We start from the raw sequence: 13,914 nt of genomic DNA, 5'->3' as shown, positions 1-13,914 counted from the left end.
GTCCTTAGGCCTGGCTACGGCTGCAAAGGTCTTGGCGTGGGTGACGGAAGGAGCTGCCTGGCTCCTTTCTCTATGCCCTTCCAGCTCCAGCCTTGACTTGACATCTAGCCTTGCCCCTTATACTCTAGGATTTGTTCTGACCCCTACATTTCTGCCCGTAAAAAGCTTGCTTTCTTCACAGAGCTTTCCTGCGGTTCTTCTTACCAAGTCATCTCAGGTCAGCCTTTGTCCTTGACCTTCTTAGCCCCAAGTCTCTGAGTCCTGCCCATTCTTTGCCATCTGGTATCCTTGCTGTCTCAGAACCTCAGTTCTCCAGTGCCTGGGGTCCTGCTCTTAAGCTCCCATCTCCTAGTGCCCAGGCTCCTGTCCGTCACCACCTCCCAGCAACTTCACCTCGGCCTGTGTCCAAGCCTCTAGATGCCTTGTCCCCAAGGGATTCCCAAGTGTTGGCCCCTGATACTCTTGTAGCCAACTGCCTGAAGTTGCTTGAAGTCAACTGCCTGAAACCCTCATTTGGGCCAGTTTCCTGTGCTCTCAGCTGGATCAATATGCTGGACCTTGGGCTCAGCCTCAGCCTTGGTTCAGGTACTTCTACTCCTCTGGGCCATTCCCCCTCAACCTGCTCTCCAGCTCTTCAATCCCCCTTTTAAGATGTAGGGTACTGGAGGACAAGCGGTTGGATGTGGCAACCAGAGAAGGAGGTAAGAGCCAGGTTTGAAGGGACTTGTGGGCCGGCTAAGGAGTTTGAGCACTGAGCACACTGAAGAATGACTAATTTTCTTTTCTGTTGAGAGAAATTGAAAGGGAAGTCTGATAGCTGCATAGAGTCCCCAGCATTGTAAGGGGACAACAGCAGAGGTGACTCCTGATGGAAAGCAAGGACTGCCGAAGTCTGGACTGGGGATCATGGCTGTAGGATGGCAAGAAGGAACCTAGTGGGGTCACCTTCCCCTCCCATCCACTCAGGCGCATCCAATATACTCTCCGCATGGCAGCCAGAGTGATTTTCATGTGTAAATCTGTCATCCGCCCCAATCCTACCCACCCTTTTCTGTCCTCCTAGAGCAAGGGCCAAAATCCTTATAAGATGCTGAATAATAGGGGGGCGCCTGGGTGGCACAATCGGTTAAGCGTCCAACTTCAGCCAGGTCACGATCTCGCGGTCCGTGAGTTCGAGCCCCGCGTCAGGCTCTGGGCTGATGGCTCGGAGCCTGGAGCCTGTTTCTGATTCTGTGTCTCCCTCTCTCTCTGCCCCTCCCCCGTTCATGCTCTGTGTCTGTCTGTCCCCAAAATAAATAAAAACGTTGAAAAAAAATGCTGAATAATAGGGCCTTTGCCTACCTCCTCATCTCCACCCCCATCATTATTCCTGTAATTCATTATGCTTTGGCCACAATGGCCTTTCTCAAGGTCTCACTCATTCCACCTCATTCAGGACTTGTGCATACACTATTCTCTCTGCTTAGAAATTAAACTCCCCACCCCATGCCCTTGATCTAGTTAACTCCTGAGGCATTCTTTAAATCTCTTCTTAAAGGTCCCTTCCTCAGAGAAGCCCTCCCGGTCCCCCAACTAAGCACTTATAACTCTGCGTACTCCTTTCATAACATCGTTTCTCTGTTTCCCCGACTAGACTGTGAGCTCTATGAAGGCAGGGACCTCGTCTACTTTTGCTCACCATTAGATACCTAACGCAATGCCTAGGGCTCAAGACTGACTCACTAAGTGAACAAAGGAGTGAATTAAACAGAACTTCGTGCACAGAATGAGGACGGAGTGAGGGAGGAATCCGTAATGATTCCTAGGTTTCTAGCTTGGCAGGATCATTGCCATTGACTGAGGAAGAAAAGTAAGTTGGGGGGATATGCTGAATACGAGGTACTGACAACTTTAAGGTGGCAGTGTGGAATAGCCTGCAGATAAGTGGGTCTGAAACTCCAAAGAAAGCTTGGCCAGAGATAGACATTCAGGAGTCACAATTCCATACACAGTTGGAATCCTGGAGTGGCCAAGATCACTCAGCAGAAGAAATAGATTGAGAAAAGAAGAGGGCTCAGGTAGAATCACTCACGGAACAATAACAAGAAATGGAGGAAGTGATGGAGTTCATGATGACTCATAGAGAGGTGAGAGCCTCCTACACTGAAGTCCCTCGTGTATGACTAGACCAAGCCTAGTATTCCCCAGTATTCCCCGTGTTCTCCAGCTATGAGCCAGGGGGCCCCTCTCTGTGCAGCTGAGATGTCTTAGTAAAGAAAATAAGTTTCCCTGGAGGTATTAGAATGGGAGGCTGGCCCCTGACTCACATGGGATATGTCAAAGCAAAAATGAATCATCCTCCTCTATAGACAAATGCTAAAGTCTTTCAAGAGTGATTCCACCCAATTCCGAAGAGTGAACTCTGTTAATAGAAATATGGCCCACTTTTTTCCTGAGGGCTCACTGCAGGAATTACACAGACTTCTCTAGCTCCAAGTGATAGACTTCTGAACTCTTATATCATGATGAATTCTATCCCTTAGCAAATGTCAGCAAAGGTTAAAACAAGCAAGCTTTTGGTTTTCGATTCTTAAATACACAGGTTCAGGAATTTAAGTACACACACCTGAATATACATGGCACATTACGAAGCTGGTTACAGCTTTATTTTAGCTAGGGTTCTCCTGTGATCCTATTCTGCCAGTGATTTTACTCTTCATCATAAAGCGTATTTTTGACATCATTTCAAGTGACTTAGCAAAGGTTAACGGCTCCTTTAAAGATCAGATGGAAACGGGATCTCTTCAGGTCAGAAGGAGTAGAAACTCACCAGATTCTACAGAAACCCACAGAAGTGATCTACAGTCAGTCTCCTGAAGCGCAAGCACAAGGAGCTTCCATGGGCTCTAACATGGAGGTGGGGGCCCTTTCCCACATAGCAGTGTGTCTGTGGAGGCTCCCATCTACCCTGGCTCATGTCCAGATAGAACCTGGACCATGGGACTTTTATAGGCTGCGTATATGCATGAGTAAACTTCCTCGTTAAGATTTGAGGAGTGGATATGGTATTCGTGATCACCATCCCGCTTTGCCTGGGACTGAATAGTTTCCTGGATGTGGGCCTTGAATGTCAAAACTGGGCCAGGGGATGCAGGCTGGAGAAGAAGGTGGGACTACAAAGAGCCTGTGGTGGTCCATCCACAGCACGCTGGCCTCAGCGAGGTGCAGCCCTGTGTTTCTGCTTTAAAGGCTACTACGGAGCCTCATCCAGAGCGCCGAGTTGTCTGTGACAGCGGTAGGCTCTGACTCCTCTTTCCCCCACCCTCTCATGTACCCCCAGCTCCCTTCTCCTCCCCCTCCCCTTGAATTCTGCAAGACAAATGGTTAGCTCCAATCTGGATTGTTCTTGATGACGACAGAGACCAAAACATTTCCTTGAACTTCACGCTGGAATCATTCACACGGAAGAGGACATTTCCTTGGACGCCTGCCAGACACAGAAGGGCTTGCTTCTACCGCAGACAGTGTCCTGATTAGTTTGAGGGGGTCGAGAATGTTTATTCTCCATCTACCACCCCGTAAGTGCCTAACTCCTAACAGATGCTTACTTGAACAGTAACGATAGTTTACATTTAATGAGTACGCGAGTCTGTCTGTGTCAGGCTAATCCTCACCAAAACGCTATGAAGTAGAGACTAGCCCCATTTTACAGATGAGACTGAGGCACAGAGTTCACCCCCAAGTGGCAAAGCTAGGGTTCCACCCAGGCGGCCGGCTTCCAGTCTCTGTGTCTTCAAAGACCAGTGACCCTTAAGACAATTTCTCTTCTCTCTTCACCTTAAAGATGAAAGAGAAATTCCATTTGAACATTAGGATTTGGGGGTTTCCTGCTTCTGTCATCAGCCATACGCCTGTAGGTTGATTGCTGCACATTTTGTCCTTCAAACGGAGTAATGTGCTTTGCTGCACTGCTTCGCCCTGGGTCCCACCGACAGTCACCCTGCCACGGGTGTGACGGCTTCCTGAGTGCCTCCTCAGGGACGCGGATGCAGTCCTCAGGAGGACTTGTTTCCCCAGGAAACAAGTTTCCCCTCTCTCCCAAAAGAGCACCTCTTACCAAGAATTCCTTTCCTCACGCAGCATGGAGGGCTGGCTTTGTAAAGAAGCAAGAACTTTCTCTGTCAACTCATGCCAAGGAAGATGCATGCAGAACAAATAATTCCCACAGAGGAGATGCCACCTGTTTCCGCCATGGTTCTCCACCAGGCAGTGGCTTTTCTGCCTCTAGCTGGGGTTGCTTTTAACCGAAGAACGTGAAAAGGAAATCCCTCTTTGGACCTAATGTTCATCTGACTTGGCTTTGCAGGGAAAGCTCCTGGGAGCTGAAATATATTCAGATTCCTGACTCTTTCTCAACGCCCTGCAGAAACCCAGCAAAGACAGGACAAGGTACGACCCTCGATGCCAGAGCTGGAGAGACGCCAAGACCCAGGGTCCCTCTGAGCTGAGGGACAGGAAGCCCAAGGAGGAGGTTAGGTGGGTCTTATTCATCAATATGTACATATTATTACAGACTATGTAATCACTTAAAAATAGTAATAGCAAACCCATTACATGTTAATACAAGTAATGCGTTTTTATGGGAGCTCTGTTTTCCATAACAACAAAAAAATGAAAATGGTGGCAATATTTTGCATTTTTACAAATCTTTCCAATGTTCGGCTTTCTAGAGGATGGCTAAAATATCTCCTGCTGCCTTTCAGCCTGTTGTGATATGTCCTCTTTTGTCACCGTACGTTTGCGTTAAGTAGAAAAGAGAATCTGGCTTTGCACAAATGTGTAGTTGAAAAAGGAAGAACACTTCACACCCCCGAAAGGGTCTTAGGATCACATGTTGAGAATCGCTGCTTTACTTATAGTTCTGGAAGTTATTCAGTACCTTGGCGCTTCAAAGTCACAATAACTACACTTTCCCTAAAGCATTTAAATCAAGCCTCACATTGTGGAACTTTATTATAGAGCTTTTGAGGCCTCTGCCTACCTGTTGGTCCCCTCCTCAAAGAACTGAACCCCAGGGCGCCTGGGTGGCTCAGTTGGTTAAGCGTCCGACTCTTGGTTTCGGCTCAGGCCATGATCTCGTGGTTGGTGGGTTCAGTCCCAGCATTCGGCTCTGTGCTGACAGCACGGAGCCTGCTTGGGATTCTCTCTCGCTCCCTCTCTTTCTCTGCCCCCCTAGTCCCCTGCTTGTGCTTGCTCTCTGTCTCTCAAAATAAAAGAACTAGAGCCCACTCCCACCCATCAGGGGGAACATCTGGGAGACCCTGGTAAGAATCCTTCTAAGACGCGACCTGCTTCCCATCCTAGGTCTAAATTTCTGCACCAAGTGAGGTCCCCAACCATAGCTACTCAGCCGGGTTCTTTCTTCCAGGACTTGAGCATCTGGGGACACGGACTAAGGGAATTTGAACTAAGAAATCGAGGCTGACAGTGTGGGTCAACCTCCTTAGCTGTGGAGTCCATGACTTCTAGGTCCTCCTTCAAATCTCCAATGGTGAGACTCCTGTTTTAATGCGTTGCTAACTTATTATCCCATTTATTTGTTCTTCTAGCAAACTTCCAAAGGTCAATGGCAACCCTGCTTCGGGTGAGCCCCACTTCTCTCTCCCTCTCTCTCTCTCGGTCCCTCATGGGATTCTCTCTCTCTCCCTCTCTCTCTCTGCCCCTTGCTCATTTGAGCTCTCTCTCTCTCTCTCCCAAAAAAAGGAAAAAGCAGCTCTCTCCGTTAGCTGTTCTGTAAGATAGGGTTCTTTTTAAAAAAATTTTTTTTCAACATTTTTTATTTATTTTTGGGACAGAGAGAGACAGAGCATGAACAGGGGAGGGGCAGAGAGAGAGGGAGACACAGAATCGGAAACAGGCTCCAGGCTCTGAGCCATCAGCCCAGAGCCCGACGCGGGGCTCGAACTCCCGGACCGCGAGATGGTGACCTGGCTGAAGTCGGACGCTTAACCGACTGCGCCACCCAGGCGCCCCTATAAGATAGGGTTCTAAGCAGCAATGATAACTACGCATCCCGGGCAATATTCGAGGTGTTGGTCACGTGTTTCTGCATTCTGTCCCCACTGCCAACCCTTTGGGGTGGCTGTTGTCACTGTTTCACAGATGAGGGATCTGCAGCACCCAAAAGTGAAGGCACTTTCCACGACTGCCCAGCTGGCAAGTCCCAGAGGAGAAAGGTGTGCCTGGGGCCATCCCTGCGGCCCCAGGCACGACCACCACAGGCCTTCAGGGCTGCCTGCCCCTCCACCAGCCCCCCTAACACTTCCAGTGGGAGATGGCGTTCTTGGAAGCAGGCACAAGGATCTCCCTTAGGGAAGAAACTCTCTCTGTTCAAGAAGGGGAGGGGGAGAGGGGTCAGAGGAGTGAACCCTGAGGGATCGGGAGCCAGGGCAGAGAGACCGTTCACTCCTTGTGCCTTAGAAACCAACAAACAGGACCTGCAGGGTCCAAGACATGAGCGGGAAGGGGGAGGAGAGGGAGGAAGGTGAGGTGCAGGCCAACATGGCCAATAGAAAATTCCTCGGGCAGGAGGGTCTTTTATTTAACATACTCTTTATCGAAGAATAACATCCCTACTGAAAAGTGACAAATCAGGAGCATCCGGCCGGGTGAATTTCACAAGTAAACATACCCACAGAACGCATACTTACATCAAGCAAAAGGGCGTTCTGAGCATGCCAGAAGTCCCTGTCCTGCCTCTTTCTTGGCGTTAGCCTCCCCGCCTGCTCTCTGGTTTTGCCAAACCCTCATTTTGCCTGCTTTTGAACTTCAGGTAAATGGAAATATACAAAAATCTGCCTCTCACATCTCACTTCTCTGAGTCAACGTTCCAGTGGTCTCATCTCCGTCGGGACCTGCAGTTGTGTTTTGTTCCTTTTCATCGCCGTGTGGTAACCTGGGACCTAAATGCGTCGCGCAAACGCGTGCTTCCTCCGTGGATGTGCACGTGTAGGTGGACATGTAGGCGTTCTCCATCTGGGGCTGTTGTTGGGACTAAGGCCATGTGTGGTCTTTCTCATACACGCCTGGGCGAACACTTATAGCGTTTTTGTGGGATGGAATCGCTGGCTCAGAGTATAAGGTATGCATGTGTTCAACTCGACCACACGCTGCTGAACGGTTTTGCCAAGTGTGTGTACCCGTATGCAATCAGTAGCGGGCTTTTTTTTTTTTTTTTAATGTTTATGTATCTTTGAGAGAGAGAGAGGGCAGGAGAGGGGCGGAGAGAGGGGAAGAGAGAATCCCAAACAGGCTCTGCACTGTCAGCACAGAGCCCGGTGCGGGGCTTGAGCCCCCAAAATGTGAGATCATGGCCTGAGCTGAAATCAAGAGTTGGATGCTTAACCGACTGAGTCAGGCACCCCGGGAGTGGGTTATTTTTAGGACTAGAGAATGTCCAGTCTCTGGACGCATTTGTGCTAGTGGGATAGAAACTTCCACCCCCTCCTCAATGTTCAGTAATACCAAGCACATCTCACAGATCACTTATGTGAATGGAGGGGGTTTTTTTTTGACAAAAATCAAAGAATAAGCTGAGGTTCGTGGCAGGGCCACGCTGATGTAAAACAGAAAATAGCACGTGGGAGCGGGCGAGGGACACATGAGCTGTGGGTGACACCAGAAGCCCAAGCCCCGGGATGACCATGAGAATGCCAGTCCTCTATAGGGATCTTAGAAGGCAACGTGGGCATGCGCAGAAGGACCCAGCCTCTAAGTAGCCAGGGCCAGAGGGACCTCAGCCGACTTTTGGATCGCACACAGAAAAGGAGGGAAATAGTCTGCTTACTTCGACATGAAGCAGGAGACGGCTTTGTTGCGCCAAAGGCTCCGGGACACAGAGCCAAGCTCCGTCGCCTTCCACCCTTCCCCAGCAATGGCCGCAGATGTGCCCAGAGCAGGAGGCCTCGAGGAGGTCCCAGCAGTGCTAACAGAGGCATCCAAGAGCAGTGCGGTTCCAGGAAGCTGCCAGAGGCAGCACCCGTGCTGGGAGTCCCAGGAGATGGCACCCTTAGCTTGGATGTCAGAACTGCCCTGGGAAAGGTGACGAGAAACCTGCAGGTGACTTCTAGGCTAGAGGACCAGGAACGTCCACAGAATGAGCTGGAGCAGTAGACTCGCAGTGGGGCGGAGAGGGCCATTGTGAGCTTCTGGGAACAGTTGTGCAGAGCTCCCCTAAATAACTAGGAAAGGCCCAGCAGAAGGCTGGGGGTGCCCAACCATGGGTGGGCGCCACCCAAAGAAGAGTGGTTTGTTACTGTTTAAGTTACTCCTCCAGGGGTGCATCTGGGTGGCCAGAGAGCCAGGGTATAGTCAGAATACTAATAATGCCTGAGTTTATGTTTCTCTTTTTAAATTTTATTTACTCCTAGTTTTGGAAACAAGTGTTTATCTCTTACATAAACAAAACTGGAGTGTTGTTTTCCTGATGTTTCTCAAAGATCTGTCCCCAAGCCCCAGCTTCTCACAGGGTCCTAGTTACACCCCCCCCCCCCACAGCAGTACAGTTCACGCCAGAAGCAGAGAAATGGGGGTGGGGGGGTGGGGGATGGTTGCAGGTGGGGGGTGGGGGTGGGGGGATGGTCGCGGGTTGGGGGGGGATGATTGCAGGTGGGGGGTGGGGGGATGGTGAGGGTGGGGGGTGAGGGGATGGTTCTATCATCTCCTGGAGTTGCCTCGTCTCTCTGATCTTAATTCGGGAAACCACTTTCTCAACTCACTCCCTCAGTCTCTAACTTTCTTGGTTTTTTTTTTTTTTTTTTTTCAACAATATACTGAAGGTTTTTTGTTTTGTTTTGTTTTTTACTGTTTATTTATTTTTGAGGGAAGGGAGGGGCAGAGAGTAAGGGGGACAGAGGATCCCAAGCAGGCTCTGCGCGGACAGCAGCAGTGAGCCAGATATGGGGCTCGAACTCACGAACCCGAACCCATGAGATCATGACCTGAGTGGAAGGAATTTGGATGCTTAACCAATTGGGCTACCTAGGTGCCTCCTGAAGGTTTTATTTATTTAGTTTTTACACTCATGGGGGACTGAAGTCCCTGAACAATCCCCCCAGCCACCCCTGCTCCCCCTCCCTCTAGCCTATGAGTTCCTCCTCGCCTCTCGCCTCCTCCCTACCGAACAAGGACTCCGGGGCTCATCCGAGCTGGGTGAGGGGGTGACAGGACACATTCCCAAAGTGAAGGGGAGCAGTGACTGCAGACATCAACACGCACCTTGCTCCTTCTTCCTCGGTGCCTTGGCCAAGCGGCTTGCTCTGTGTCACCCATGCTCGAGCCCCTCTGCTTAGCTAACACTACTCAGGCTTCAGATCGCAGTTCAAACACCACTTCCCCTGGGCGTCCGCCTCCTCTCTCCTCCTGTGTCTTGTCCTGCCTCAAGCATGCATCACAGTGGTGACAGTGTGCTCCCGTGTCCAGAGCCTAAGCCTGCCTCGTGCACCCCTGTGCACGTAGCGCCCGGCACAGTGCCTGTCACACCACAGACGACAGAGAGGATCGTTTGGGTGAAGGGACTGACAGAACACGCAAGAGGCTGCAGCTGATGGCAGAGAAGGAGAGGCGGGGAGGAAGCGCCAGGCAGGCAGGGGTGTCTGTTAGACCCACACCCCCCCCACCCCGCCCCGCCCCCCGGACCTGTCTCCTCCCCTTTGGCGGTGGACTGCTCAGCCGATAGCCAGCACCGCCAAAGGATGAGACCAGCCTCCCCGACTTTGAGCCCAGGCATATCCTTGTGGGAGGGCTCTAAGGTTCCCACACCGCTGGCACCTTCAAGGGGACGACTGAAGGAGACTTCGTCCAGTTCTATTGCCACAGCCCCGTCCTGCAGGACTTTCTTGCTCCTCCCACCATTCCCTCTTCTCTCTCGTGGGATATATACGTGCATATGCACGTTTGAACCGTTCGTTGGTCGAGATGGGGATAGTGAGTGATTTGAATGGATGTATGATAATGTGACTGAAACACTGAACTGGTACCTACAGCTTACTTGAACCACCTCCCGCACCTCCCACACACACAGCGCTCTTGTATTATCACCCCTAAGAAGATTATTTTTACTGTGAGTAACAGAAAGCCCAGTAAAAGTGAAAACGAGGCTAGAAAATAAAAGGGATTTGTTAACTTAGATAATTAACACAGATAATCTGCATGTGTGTACAGGAGGGCTGCAGGCATGGTGTGATCAAGGCTTCACCTCTCTGGGCTTCTTCCCTCTCTGCCCTCCTCAGAGGGTTGGCCTCCTGCTCAGGCCTTCTTCCCCTATGCTCACAAGATGGCTAATAATAGTAACCAAGGATACACGTTTCCTGAGTTACACCTGGATGAGAAAGAGTATCTGCACTATAGCTCTCAGTGAGTCCCGGGCTTCGTTCTGATGGCACCAACTGATGTCACATGCCTAGTCCTTATTGCTGTAAAAAGTCTTTACTCTTATGACAGTGCTCAGCACGTCCTGTGTAAATACTCGGTCTGGAAATTTCAAAGTCTGCGCTTCTCTGGGATTCCATCTTTAAGAACAAGGCTGATAGCTGCTGCCCTTTTTTCTCTATTTCACCAAGTTGTAAATGATGCAGGACCTGGCACCAAGGTCTCCCGGGGCTCCCGGGGAGCAGACGAGTGTTTCCTGACACTTACGTTGCTAGTAGGACCATGGCCAAAGTGAAGGTTCCTCTGATCCACAAAATTATTACCCCCTTCCCATGGCCGACCATGCCAGCAGGCTTGAAATCCCTGTACCTACACTGCCCTGAAAATAAAATGCGTCCTCCCCAAGTGTCTGTCATACAGTGTAATGGGCTGAATTTTGTCACCCCTGGAATTCATATGTTGAAGTCCTTTCTCCCCATATGACTATTTGAAGTTGGGACCTATAAGGAGATCATTAAGGTCAAATGAGGCCGTATAAACGGGCCCTAATTCAATATGATGGGTGTCCTTGTAAGGGGGAGGAAAAGACATGAGGGAGGTGCACAGGGGAAAGGCCACGTGAGGTCTCAGTGACAAGGCGGCCATCTGCAATCCCGGGAGGGAGGCCTCAGAAGAAACCAACCCTGCAGATACCTTGAACTTAAACTTCTAGTTTCCAGAACCGTGAGAAAGTAAATTTGTGTTGTTTCAGCTGCCTGGTCTGTGATCTTTTGTTACGGCAGCCATCCAGACCAATGCACTTGGTTATGATCCGACTTCTCAACAGGATAACTTGCCGGCAGTGGTAGACCTGTGAGGACTGCTTCTCCAGCGACAATTGGCCCGATTTGCAGGATTTGCCAGGCACTGTGGTGTAAATGTCCTTACCGTGGCCCATTTTAAGGTGGCGGTGTGCTATCGCTGATGATCTACCAAGCCGATAAGAGATGTATGCCATTAAATTTCACCAGCAGTCCCACCAGCTAGTGGCCCAATGTTTGTCAGCCAATCCCAGGAGCAAATATTTATAGTAGCTCATTGTATAGCAGGATCTCATTTGCTTATTTTTGTTTTGTTTTGTTTAATTTTTTTAAATGTTTATTTATATTTGAGAGAGAGAGAGAGAAAGAGAGAGAGATGGTGCGCAAATGGGGGGGGGGTGCAGAGAGAGAGGGACACACAGAATCTGAGGCAGGCTCCGAGCTGTCAGCACAGAGCCTGACGCGGGGCTCAAACTCACAAGCCGTGAGATCATGACCTGAGCCAAAGGCATGACTTGAGCCTTAACAGACTGAGCCACCCAGGCTCTGTTTTTGTTTTTGTTTTTAATGGTATTTTACTAGCTTTGCCTTATTCCCACCCCTAGGCTAGGATTCTCAGAACCGGAAGTAGCTTGAAAATAAAGCCATCCATGTTTCCTGCTGTCTCTCTACTCCTCCTCTTGTGCACGAAATCTGGTTGGCACACTTATGGAACCAGTTCCCCTTGAGGGTCGAAAGTGGCCAGGATGTTTCCCATCTAAGGTGAGATCTGCATTTTCGTCTCTTCCTTGTTTCTTCACCCGTGCAAAAGAGGTAGTTCCCAGAAACCTCTGCTTTCTTTCCGTTTCCCCAACACATGTTAGCCTACCTGGGAAAATATGTGCCAATTTTATATCCATCATGGGTTTCACATCTCTCCCCAGAGCGGTTCTTTAAAGTACTTCACATTCACACCTGAGCATCGGGGTTACTTAGACACAAATCTGAATGATTAATTGGATATTTCGCACTCCACTTCAATTCAGGTTGTACAGAATGTGTTCTACCAACCTCTCCCGCCCCTGCCTGTGGCTGCAGCTAATGTTGAAGAATCTCCCTATCCGTATACCACGGCTGCAGGCAACATCTCCATTTCCTTTAGTGTGAACTCTGAGTCTTTACCGAGTGATTACTAGCGGAGGTCAAAAAGAAAACCCTAGCCACTTCCGGGACCTGAAATGCTTAGTTCCCGTTTCTTCTGTATGTCCCCACTTCCCTAGGAAACTGGGCTCCGCCGTAGGCAGGCTGCTGACTTTTTGTTCAGGAAGCATGTGCTTGGGCATCAAGCATCAGCTCCTGGCGGGGAACAGGCTGGTGTTCACACCGCCGGGTGCAGAGCTCGCCCTCGATGGCGCGGTCGGTGTGCCCTCGGGCCCAGTTACTCCCTCCGCCTGTTCTGGTCCCAGGGGGTTCCAGTATGGCACATTTCGGTGCTGGTCCTGCAGATACTGCTGGATTTTTTTTTTTTTTTTTTTTTTTTTTTTTGCAGGAAGATCTCCTTTGAATCTGGGGACTGGCTGAGGTGTGCTGAAACAGGCTTGTGCCAGTGGAGACAACTAATCTGTGCCTCTCCTCTCACCTTCATGCTCAGTGATATCGTGTCGGAGGTTGGTACGGCCATGGGGGCAGTACTTACCCGAGGGAAACCAGCAAACAGTAGAAATCAAGGCTAATTCTTTTTTTTCCCCCAGAGCGCCCACTGACAGCACGTCACTGGAAATACCCCTTTAAAAAAATCTCTCAGAGGAACCAGCAGCCTGTGCAATTAGAATCTTCTCCATGCCACTCCCCACCTCGCTGGAAGCTCCGGTGCTAAGTGGGCGCAAAACAAATGTGAATTACACAATCTCTCTGGAAGGGCCCGTTTTCTTTTCAGTTCTCATCGATCGCCATCCCCTTATCAGGATTTCTGGTAGACTTCACTGACTGCAGAATCACAGTTCCTCTGCCATGTTCTTTTCATTACGTTGCCTTCTCTGTGGGTTTATTCCTAATAACCCTCGGAGCCAACACGCAGGGCTGTCTGCTCGCAGGGGTTCCAGAGCCCTAGGGAGGATTGCTATGAATATGGATTTCGAGGCCCAGCCTCCAAGACAGTCTATCCGTGGCTCTGGGTTGGGGCCCAGGAATCTGTATGTTGAATAAGCTCCCCGGGTGGGTCTGGTGGAGGCAGCCGAGGCCCAGAAACCTGGGTGGGGCGGACTTTTGGAAACCGCTGCATAAGTGTCTGCGGATATGCGGGGCTCCTGCGAGGCAGCTTGTGTGTGTGTTCAGAGCCAGCTGGGGTTTTCCTGGTTGACAGGCAACGTCTGAGGGCTTCTGCTCGGTCATCCTTCAGCCCGGAAGACATGGGGAGTCTCGGTGACCTTCCTGATGACCCAGGGACACAAAGGCTGGCTCGGAGGTCCGAGAGGGGGTGAACTGATTACCTGCCTCTTGAGAAGCTCAATTCCACATCATTTTCTAATTTGTCATTCCCAAATGAAGCCCAGAGGCTGCCAGGGGAGCTCGGCTGCGCCCAGTCGAAGGTCAGGCACATCATGCCCTGACTCATGGTTGCACCCCAGTTTTGCACTGACGATGAGTGGGTGCCCCCCCAACCCCCCGCCCCGCCCCGTGACTCCCAAACTTCAGGATGCAAATGAATCACCCAAGGAGCTTGTGAAAA

This window comes from Felis catus, chromosome F2 (assembly GCF_018350175.1).
Source record: "Felis catus isolate Fca126 chromosome F2, F.catus_Fca126_mat1.0, whole genome shotgun sequence".
NCBI lineage: Eukaryota > Metazoa > Chordata > Mammalia > Carnivora > Felidae > Felis > Felis catus.
Note: the sequence above shows the minus strand (reverse complement) of the source record.